This window comes from Carassius gibelio, chromosome A13 (genome assembly GCF_023724105.1).
Source record: "Carassius gibelio isolate Cgi1373 ecotype wild population from Czech Republic chromosome A13, carGib1.2-hapl.c, whole genome shotgun sequence".
In the NCBI taxonomy this organism is placed as follows: Eukaryota; Metazoa; Chordata; class Actinopteri; order Cypriniformes; family Cyprinidae; genus Carassius; species Carassius gibelio.
The window spans coordinates 11261977-11272789 of NC_068383.1; positions in this window are offsets into that span (position 1 = coordinate 11261977).

Below are 10813 nucleotides of genomic sequence, written 5' to 3' on the forward strand. Positions count from 1 at the left end.
TGGTCCCTTGATTGATGAAACTAACACCCAGCTGATGCACTGTAGAAACTGTTTAATCCCCAGATTCTCTGTGTTTCCATAGCTAACCCATAGAGACAGGATACTTTAGCTTAACGAGATACTTTTGATTTACATTTGTGATTAAATGAGCATACCAAACAGACCCCAATTAGCCTGAACATTCCTTGTGGTTACGTTCTCCTTTTCAACATATCTATAAGAGGAGCCCATATTTTTCAAATGTGATTAGCCCAGCTTGTTGAGAAATATATGTAGTTAACACTGTATTTAGGATAAAAGTTATATAATGTCTGTTTACTCATTGTGAGTCGGGACAGTCAGCGCTGGACATCATTAATGTGATATATTAAAGGACTTTAAAGATCTAATCTAAGATGTCAAATCGCACTGGGTCTGATGGCTTGCTTGAACATAACATTAAAGTAAGCCAGCAAAACACATCACGTCTCCTGTCTAAAATCCATGATCTCTCACACTGATAGGACATAGAGAGATAGAGTGCCTCTGACATTGCAGCTTAAGAAAAGATTCCTTAAAAAAAATCCTTAAGTTGTTTTTTTATGTTTACACATACACACACACACACACACACACACATGTGTGTGTGTGTGTGTATATATATATATATATATATATATATATATATATATATATATATATATATATATATATATATATTAGGGCTGGTAAGCGATTAAAATTTTTAATCTAATTAATTACATGATGTGGTGATTAATTAATCAAATTAAATGCACATCAAATTTGGAGACATTACTCACAAAAGTCATTGTGTAAAGCATCAGGCATTACAAAAAGTAGGTTCAGCAAGAAATATTTTCAATTCTTCAATTGCACACTTAAGTGCGGTGGCGTACGCTGCATATAATTTCACTAAAGCGTAAAAAAAACTAATAGCATGCAGCGTGCAAAATAAAAGTATAGTACCAATAAATCACATAACTGGTACTTTGTGTGTTTGCTGGGAAGGACTTGCATGAGGGTCTGATATATATTTTTTAATTATATATATATATATATATATATCATAAAGTTATGTCATAAAGTGGGTCGCAGCTTGATGACCATGGGAAAATGTGGGTCCCATGGTCAAACAAGTTGAGAATCATTGTATATCAATGCAAATGTTATTTTTAGAGTTATGTATATCATAACAGTCCTATTGACCACTGAATCTTATTCCCTGAAGAGATAAAATGCAGGGTAAACTCTCTTTCAGTCCTTGTCTCAAAAGGCAGAATAGCTGTACTAAGATCAATAATGATGACTCAAGTTTGATCTGAGCACATAAATGAGGGTATAATTCTTTAGCTTAGTGTGGCATTTGATAGACCTACACTCGTTAGTTTTGGTGTGTTTGCACTAATGAGCAGGGCCCGGAGCACTCGTCAGCATGGCCTGAGAGCTTCCAGCAGATGAGCAAGGATGACCCTGATTGCTAAGTGGCCCTTCTTGCCATTCCTCATGCTGAATGGCTACAGGTAGATTGAAATGTACACACTTCACTGATTGCCAATTAGTTTGATGCTTAATATAGTTATTGTTAAAACTGCTTTCCTTTTTAGTTTAGCAGTATGTCAGTTACAGTAGCAGGGCATCATGGGTAAAGAAGTGACAAGAAGGGTACTAATTATAATCCTGATCAGTATTTACAAAACGCAATCGTTATACAGGTTATTGACAAAAACAATCAGAAGTTAAATAAATTCATGAATGTTCTCTTTATGCAACGGAAGTCTTTTGTGAAAATATAAAAATCTAATCTTTGTGTTATCATGGACTCATGGACTTATATAATAATAAATGAATCATTAAATATTTGAAAATCTGTTGATACATAATGTATAAATTCGTTTTTTTTAAGGAAGAAAGTTTTTACTTTGACACATAATGAGTTTTTCTAACTTGATATTTTTAATGAGCTGTGGTTTATTTATCTCATTTAAGGAATCCACTGGAGACTTTGAGGTCCGGCAGCTCTATGAGTGTAATTGGTTCATGGTCAGTTGTTCAACACCTGCCAACTACTTCCATGTGCTTAGAAAGTAAATTTTATTACCATTTGGAAAGCCAGTGAGACTAAACTTTTCTTTCTGTGTGAAAGCAGCCTAATCTTTTTGATGAATTTTGTATGTATATATATATATATATATATATATATATATATATATATATATATATATATATATATATATATACTATATATATATATATATATATATATATATATATATATATAGTATATATATATATATATATATATATATATATATATATATACTATATATATATATATATATATATATATATATATATATATATATATATATACTATATATATATATATATATATATATATATATATATATATATATATATATATATATATATATATATATATACACACACACGCACAAACCCACACACAGACACAAATTTACAAATTGAGAGAAATTGTACAAAGAGAAATGTAATATTTAGACTTAAGTTAAATGTCACAGCTGCTGTGATGGTAGTTTTATGAACTTTATTAACTTAAGCTTTAACTTAGATTTTATGGGAAAGTTTGACACATATCCCAGCACTCATTTGCTTCTCTGCCACTGCAATTGTCTAAAGTGATTCCCTGTTGTGGAGGTTTGTGGAGCATGAGAAAATCTTTTTCTGAGCAAATTATACTGTGAGCATCTGGGGATGATATTGTTTGTTTTAAAAGTGCTCTTAATTTACTGTTTTGGTTGGTTTCACAGCTGTGTTTTTATTACTATTTTCTTAGATTGGTGTTTTAAAGTGCCTAAATGCAACTAGAAATCAAAAACAGTTTATTTGACTGAACACATTTTCATATTCTTATTCAGCTGATAATTTAGTAAATCCAGGGCTAACCTGAAAAGGGGCATCAAAAAGGCCAAGTACTGCTACAAGCTGAAGGTAGAGGAACACTTTTCCAACTCTGACCCCCGACGCATGTGGCAGGGCATCCAGATCATCAGTGACTACAAGTCAAGCAACTCCACACCAACAGTCACGGACGTCTCCTTCCTTAACGAGCTAAATGACTTTTATGCTCGCTTCAACAGCGACAGCAAGGAGACGGCCACCAAAATCTCACCCTCAGCAGACCACCAACCCCTTAAACTCACCCCCTCAGATGTCCACACTGCACTGAGCCGGATCAACGCACGCAAGGCTGCTGGCCCGGATGGCATTCCTGGACGTGTGCTTAGGGCATGTGCAGAGCAGCTTGCAGGGGTCTTCACAGACATTTTCAACCTGTCCCTCACCCAAGCAACTGTGCCAACATGTTTTAAGTCCACATCCATTGTGCCAGTACCGAAACACTCCTCCCCAACGTGCCTCAATGACTATCGCCCCGTAGCACTCACACCCATCATTATGAAGTGCTTCGAGCGACTGGTCCTAGCACACCTCAAAGACTGCCTCCCACCCACACTGGACCCACACCAATTTGCCTACCGCAGAAATAGGAGCACAGAGGATGCAGTATGCACAGTGCTGCACTCTGCACTCACACACCTGGACAATAACAACACGTATGTTAGGATGTTGTTTGTTGACTTCAGTTCAGCATTTAACACCGTCATTCCCTCCAAGCTGACCACAAAACTTGGAGACCTGGACATCAACACCTCCCTCTGCAACTGGATTATGGACTTTCTGTCCAACAGGCCTCAGCATGTTTGGTCAGGTCACACCCACTCCACCACCATCACACTTATACTGGCGTACCACAGGGCTGTGTGCTGAGCCCATTCCTCTACTCCCTTTACACCCACGACTGCAAGCCTGTGCATGGATCCAACTCCATCATTAAGTTTGCAGATGACACCACGGTGATTGGCCTCATCAGTGACAACGATGAGACTGCCTACAGGGAAGAGGTACAGCACCTGGCCACATGGTGCGCTGACAATAACCTGCTCCTTAACACCAATAAGACCAAGGAGCTCATTGTGGACTTCAGGAAGAAGATTGGAAGCACGCATGACCCCATCCACATTAACGGGCTGGCTGTTGATTGGCCTCATCAGTGACAACGATGAGACTGCCTACAGGGAAGAGGTACAGCACCTGGCCACATGGTGCGCTGACAATAACCTGCTCCTTAACACCAATAAGACCAAGGAGCTCATTGTGGACTTCAGGAAGAAGATTGGAAGCACGCATGACCCCATCCACATTAACGGGCTGGCTGTAGAACGTGTTTCCAGCTTCGTGAACCACCATCTCGGAGGAACTGTCCTGGGCCACAAACACCTCCAGCCTGGTCAAGAAGGCTCACCAGCGCCTTTTCTTCCTCAGTACACTGAAGAAGAACCAGCTGTCTTCATCCATCCTGGTGAACTTCTACCGGTGTGCAATCGAGAGCATCCTGACCAGTTGCATCACAGTCTGGTATGGGAGCTGCTCAGTGGCTGACCGCAAGGCACTGCAGAGGGTGGTGAAAACTGCCCAGCGCATCACAGGGACACCACTTCCTGCTCTTGAGGACATCCAGAGGAAACGCTGTCTACGTCGAGCTCACAGCATTCTCAAGGACTCCTCTCACCCTGACCACGGACTGTTTAATCTCCTCCCCTCCGGGAGGCGTTTCAGGAGCCTCCGAACAAGGACCACAAGATTCAGGAACAGCTTTTTCCCTAAAGCTGTCTCCTTGCTGAACTCTGCCCTCTGACACCCCTCAACACCCCCCACACCACACATAGACTCCTCCCCCTCTTCAACAATCTGATTTATTTATTTACTCACAACAAGCAAAAAACAGTAACTTGTTATTACTTGCACTACTGTCTGTTCATCCAGGAACACTGTATAATCCATTTGCACATTGTAATATTTTCTATGCACTTTACTGTCCATTGCAATACTGTAAATTATGTTCATAGTGTACATACACTTTTACATAGCCCATCTGTATAGTATGTTCATAGTACACCTATCTGTATATCGTGCTTATAGTATTTAATATCTGTAAATTATGTCCATAATACTTACCTGTATAGTTATTGTACATATTATAGACCTTTATTCTGTACTTACTGCTTATTGCACTTCTGGTTAGATGCTAACTGCGTTTCGTTGCCTTGTACCTACATGTGCAGTGACAATAAAGTTGAATCTAATCTAATCTAATCTAATCTAATCTATGTTGCAGGGACAAAATTCTTAAGAATAATTCCAGATGAGTGTCATCCATCCAAAAATTCATCCAAAAGTGAAAATTTGAAGAACAGATTTAGAGAAATTTAGCATTATATCACTTGCTCACCAATGGATCCTCTGCAGTGCCATTATAATAACACAATGACATTTGTTTGGTAGCTCTCAGAGTTTGTTACCAACACAGATTTTTGCTTCAGCGGAGTTGGGACAATTACTATTAGGTGTTTGAACTTTCATTTTGATGGCACCCATTCACAGGGATGTAATGCAAAATTTCTCCAAATCTGTTTCATTGAAGAAACAAACTCATCTACACCTTGGATGACCTAAGCAATTTTCAACTTTTTTCATTCATTTTTCATTTTTGAGTGAACTGTTCCTTTAAGATAAATGTTTGGCGTGGCATAAACAAATTTATATAAAGGCGCATCTCAATAAATTAGAATGTGGTAGAAAAGTTATTTTATTTCAGTAATTCAACTTTAATTGTGAAACTTGTGTATTAAATAAATTCAATGCACACAGACTGAAAGAGTTTAAGTCTTTGGTTCTTTTAATTGTAATGATTTTGGCTCACATTTAACAATAACCTCAACAAATTAGAATATGGTGACATGCCAATCAGCTAATCAACTCAAAACACCTGTGGGGCAGCTGTGGCCTACTGGTTAGAGATTTGGACTAGTTACCAGAAGGTTGCCAGTTTGAGTCTCGGTGCTGGCAGGAGTTGTAGGTGGGAGGGAGTGAATGAACAGTGCTCTCTTCCACCCTCAATACCCAATTCCGAGTATGGGTAAACATACTTGGCAAATGTAATGACTTTCACTTTCACTTTACATCTGCAAAGGTTTCCTGAGCCTTCAAAATGGTCTCTCAGTTTGGTTCAATAGGCTACACTATTATGGGATAGACTGCTGATCTGACAGTTGTCCAGAAGACAATCATTGACCCCCTTAACAAGGAGGGGAAGCCACAAACATTCATTGCCAAAGAAGCTGGCTGTTCACAGAGTGCTGTATCCGAGCATTTTAACAGAGAGTTGAGTGGAAGGAAAAAGTGTGTAAGAAAAAGATGCACAACCAACCGAGAGAACCGCAGCCTTAAGAGAATTGTCAAGCAAAATCAATTCAAGAATTTGAGTGAGAATGGACTGAGGCTGGGGTCAAGGCATCAAGAGCCACCACACACAGACGTGTGAATTAACTGAACCACAGACAACGTCAGAGGCATCTTACCTGGGTTAAGGAGAGGTTAAGGAGAACTGGACTGTTGCCCAGTGGTCCAAAGTCCTCTTTTCAGATGAGAGCAAGTTTTTTTTTTATTTTATTTGGAAACCAAGTTCCTAAAGTCTGGAGAAGGGTGGAGAAGCTGTTTGTGATGATTTGGGGTGCAATGTCATCTGCTGGTGTTGGTCCATTGTGTTTTTTAAAAACCAAAGTCACTGCACCCATTTACCAAGAAATTTTGGAGCACTTCATGCTTCCTTCTGCTGACCAGCTTTTTGAAGATGCTGATTTCATTTTCCAGCAGGATTTAGCACCTGCCCACACTGCTAAAAGCACCAAAAGTTGGTTAAATTACCATGGTGTTGGTGTGCTTGACTGGCCAGCAAATTCACCAGACCTGAATCCCATAGAGAATTTATGGGGTATTGTCAAGAGAAAAATGGGAAACAAAAGACCAAAAATACAGATGAGCTGAAGGCCACAGTGAAAGAAACCTGGGCTTCCATACCCCCTCAGCATTGCCACAAACTGATCACCTCCATGCCACACCGAATTGAGGCAGTGAGTAAAGCAAAATGAGCCCCTACCAAGTATTGAGTACATGCACAGTAAATTAACATACTTTCCAGAAGGCCAACAATTCACTTAAATAGTTTTTTTTTTTATTGGTCTTATGAAGTATTCTAATTTGTTGAGAGTGAATTAGTGGGTTTTTGTTAAATGTGAGCCTAAATCACCACAGTTAAAAGAACCAAAGACTAAAACTACTTCAGCCTGAGTGCATTGAATTTATTTATTCCACAAGTTTCACAATATGAGTGGATTTACTGAAATAAATGAAATTTTCCATGACATTCTACTTTATTGAAATGCACATGTTCACCAAACTTAAAAACTATCACATTCAATATTAGGTACATTGGCAGTGACTCTGCTGCAGCCCCTGCCACAAGAAACAAATTCACTCATCCAGCTGACCTGAAGAGGTCCTTGTATTTAACCTTGAGGCTTTCAAGGCCAGGAGTTTTTGATGCTATTTTATTAGTTGTGGAAATTATAAATTCATTTGAGCACAAGACAGCAGATAGAAATTTGTTTAGCTCATAAATAGATTTACCCCAGAAATCCCTTATCTGTCTGAAGTAATTGGTATTCTTATTTTTTTTTATTTGTCTACCATAACTGTCACACTTGGCTTCATCCTGAGACATCAAACAGATGGCATGTAGACAAGTAACAATATTCTCCATGGCAGTGGTGATATTCTCTGTAGCTTCCACAAAATATGCTTCCTTTTTACAATTTAGGGTTCTTGTGGCATTCAGGACTTGTGGGAATCAAAACATTTCATGTCAACATGTCAACATGTCTATGATAACTTCGAAATGCTCTACACTCTGGGAAAGAAATAAAATAAGTTACAAAACAATTACTTAAACCACCAATATCATAAGCACAAGTATCTGATGCAATATCTTTCTGTGTAACTGCTTGTATAAGGGAATTTAGCAACACTAAAACTTGTACATGATCATCTTTAATGATAATTTTATGGCTGCTTATACATAGTTAAATCTGTATTGTCACTCAAGATGGACTAAACAACTATAACTAGCAACTATAATCCAGCTAAGTGGATTTTCCTCGGAAATTTGCTGTTGGCACTTGCTATAGTGAATTTAATGTAACTGTTTAAAAGGGTAAAAAAAAATTATATATTAGATTTGGTTGTAGTATATTATAGACAAGGCATTGCTCATAGAGGGAAAAATGATCATAAATTTAATTCACTGTGATAGATTTTGATAAATGATATATGTTTCTCAGCACTAATGCAACAAACTGTTACTGACAAATGATGGATGTTTGCTTGGTTATATAATTTTTCATATACCTATGCACATAAGAGCTCTCCACAGACAGCCTTCCTATAAAGCAAGACACATTAGTGACCATTAATGTTGTCTAGTTAGTATGCGCACTGGATATTAAGACCTTGTCTATGTTTAGAATAGTGTACTATCTGTACCTTACAACTCTTACAAGTACTGCATTATGTAGCAGGCCTATATATTCTGTGCAATATGATAATTTCCTGACGTACTGTATTTGCTGTATATGTACTGTATGAGCAGGATCAAGTACTCCATCACCCACTATGAGCAAAGAGAATTTGGACCGGAAATTCATGAGCATCACATCTCTTATCATCCAGGAAGCAGAGGTTTCCAAATGCTGACGCAATTGACCAAACTCAAGGTCAGTAATGTTGCACATGTAGACACACTCTCCATTCACAATGACTTCTGCTGTATTCTCGACGACACACTGATGGTCGTCGTCTTTGATTATTCTCACCGAATTACAACATGTATTGTTTCTACGAAAGGGTAAGGTAACTGGGTCAAAAATTTACAAAAAGACGAACCTAATATCTAATTTTCAAGGATTACCTTGTAAACCGTTCAAGCGAAATTATCTATAAAATCAATATGTTAAATGCTTTACCTTTCTCAAAAATGTAACTTTAAAATTAGTCCAGTTTAGCTTTCATCTGAAAACTCGCAATTATTATTGGAATGTTCTTCCAAAAAAATAAAAATATAAATAATAATAATAATAATCTGGTACTTCTTCATTGTACTATAAGTTATTTTTAAGTTTGTTTTTGGAGCTTGATGTGCCTTTCTCAAAATTCAAAAAACTTTAGATTGCTGTGAATAAAAGCACTTGCTGTACAGATGTTAACGTATTTGGCCTAAATCATTGCAGTCAGCATAAATTAATGTTATGTGAAATGTAGAATATTATTTGTACTGTGGTGTAGTAACAAAAAAATCGGAGCCAGAATACACATATTTCATAGTTGATGGTAAATACTAAGAGCACACATCTAGGGCTGCAACTAACGATTATTTTGATAATCGATTAATCTGTCGATTATTTTTACGATTAATCGATTAATCGGTTTATGTACTTATATTTTAGTTTTTTCCATTTTTTCCCCAAGTAAATTATTAATAAAGGGTCTTTATCATTCAGCATAGATTTTTAAGAGATTTTAACCATTTTGCATTGTCATATCCTCATCAAAAATATACCTGGAGTTGTTTTATTATGTTAGTAATCCTTTGTCGAACTCTTCTGCAATCAAAACACTGACCCATACTCTAGCAAAATTCACAAGGAGATTTCAAATATTGTTTTCACCATGGCAGTCCTTAGAGCTCCTAAAGTAGTTTAACATCCCAAACAAAGCTTAAGGAATCTTTGAGAACATATTTTCACGAAGTATAAGGATAAAACAGAATAAAATTGCAGTGCATTGTATTTTATTATTTACTGGGAAAAAGCTTTATAGCTTATGCTGTGAAATTGTAAACAATCCTTCGAAAAAAAGTGCCAATGGCATGAAACCTGAATGGAACTCACAATTTAAAGTAAAATCCATCAGAAGGTTGTCCAGAAAAAAAAAATTGGGACACACACAAAAAACCTGCTGTGTGAAAAAGAGCAGTGAATACTTAGAAAAGAAGTGCATTTTAAATATACTCAAACATTTACCTCTCTCATTCAGTCATAATTAGGCTGCAAGTCTGAATTATGAACTGGTAAACGACAAACTGATCACATAACATGTTTGTAAAGCTTTAAATGTTAACTGTTAAAAAGCAATGTTAGCAACTTTTACGACTAAACATTTGCAAACAACCTTGTACTGGAGAATCTGCACAAATAAAATTCTTAGGGGCCGTTCACATATCGCACCTAAAAACGCGTGGAAAACGCTAGTCGCGCCGCTTTCTCCTTCTTTCCAAAGCGCTCCGGCAGAAGCGCCCCTGAGGCGTCTGCCTTTGCTAAGCAACCATGACGTGCTCTCTCCATGACCAAGGGGCAAGGAACTCGACCGGAAGTTGAAGTCGGGTGGGGGCTGCCATCTTTTAGCAGAATTTCACTTGCGTTAGCATTCCCATTGACTCCCATTCATTTGGGCGTCACTTTGACAGCGAATAACTTTACACCTGAGGCGTTTAAAGACTCTGTTTGTCCATTATTTATTTCTAAAGATACACGACAATATATAAAGGGCTCCATTACCTTCTATGTTACATTATGGCCCCGTATAAACAGTTTTTGTAAAAAATAGGCTAACGATTGCATCATAACCACTCGTCTCTCTGTCGCATTACCGTACAGACAGGAGGAGAAGCTCGCAGGCAATTAACTTAATATTGCGTACTGGCGTTACATTTTAAAATACTATACAAAATAATTAATCAGAATACTTACTCCTGCTCACTCACGACAAAGAACTCCCCGATCAAGCTCACCGTCTCTGCAAGATTAACGATGGCAGTTTTCAC